Here is a 1,580-nt window from a genome sequence, read left to right on the forward strand (position 1 = left end):
GGGGGAGGAGTGGCGGGGGGCGGGGGGGGCTTACCTGCCTGCTGGACCTGGACCTCCCAGCAAAGACTGGGGAATTAGCTCCAGGGGAGGCCTCCCATCTGCCCCATACCCCAGCCAGGACATCTGACCAAGAGAGGGTTTGCAAGTCCCTCACAAAAGTTTGTCTAGTTGTGGAGTCAACCACAGCACCCCCCCTTTGTGCACACAGCTATTCGCACATGTGCAGACACACACACACGCATGAACACACATTTGCACATATCTGGAGAGGCACCTGCAGCTGGGAGGTGATGTGGGGTGTTGGGAGTCCAGGAAAGCCAAAGCCTCCTGTCTTTCCCTCCTGAGAACCATCACCTGAGCTCCCCCTGGCTGCCCCAGACCCACACGCTGAGCCCACCAGCTCCTTGCTCTATGAGAGCCAGCAGGTTGCCACCATGCAGTACAGTAGCCATATGCGGCGACCCTGGCCCAAAGGGGCGTGAGGCTGTGCTGGTCCAGCCAAGCACACCCACCCGCGGCAGCAGCAATGGGACGATGGGCTCTGCTGACTCCCACCCGCCCACAGCCCCCCACCCCGGCCTGGACTGGGGACTTGCTGCCCTGCATTCCAAGCAGATGGGGCATCTGTGGGGCATCTACTGCTTCCAGGAAAAGGGTTAATTCACCTACAGCCTTTGTGATGTCCCCTCTACCTCGCTGACTGTTAGCCCTGCTCACCTTGCTACGAACAGCTGTGCCGGCCCCTACCATGCCCTCCACCTGTGATACCCCTGCACACACATACATGCACACACGCATTCACAGAGCACATGTACACACACCACACAAATTCCATGTGCATGCACACAGCACCTGTGTAACATGCAGCTTGCGCACACACACTCAGGCACACCGGAGAACATGTGTGTCCAATGGAACACGTGCAAAGTTGCATGTGCATGCATACAGCACACATGCACAGAAACATGCATGCGCACAGGCTTACATAAACACCCATGGAGCACATGTGGGCACACAGGACACATACGCATGCGCAGCATACCACCACACGTGGGGAGCGCACCAGCAGCAGCACTGCCGCCTCACGACTCCCCAGCCTTGCACACCATTTCCCTGCATGGGGTGGTCTCCCCTCTGCGCCCCCTCCAGCACCCACCATGCAGGACTGGGGGCAGCTCTGGTTCCCCCAGCCCCCCCATCCTTGGCCACCTAGGTATGGTAAGAGGGTCCGGGTCCCGCTGTGCCAAGACAGCCTCTCCTTCCCAGGTGCAGGCAGAGGGGAGGATTTTGGCAAGCAGACCTGGCCTGGCAAGGGCCAGGTCCCCCTGCAGGAGCAGGCCCGGGGCAGGCGGGTGCCAGATGGGCATGACAGTAGCGATATGGCTCTCCCCCATCCCACACATTCTCACTGCTGAGCACCAGTATGGGGGAGGGGAGGGTGGCTACGCAAGGCAGAAAGTGCCCCCGGCCCACAGGTCCCAGCTGCAGGAGGCTCCCCCAGCCCCTGGGGTCTGCAGGGGCTCCTTGGTCCCTGGTGGCCCCCCGAGCAAGGGAAGCTGGAGGGGGCCAGGGGACATGGG

This window comes from Charadrius vociferus, unplaced genomic scaffold, assembly GCF_000708025.1.
Source record: "Charadrius vociferus isolate BGI_N301 unplaced genomic scaffold, ASM70802v2 scaffold892, whole genome shotgun sequence".
Taxonomy (NCBI): domain Eukaryota; kingdom Metazoa; phylum Chordata; class Aves; order Charadriiformes; family Charadriidae; genus Charadrius; species Charadrius vociferus.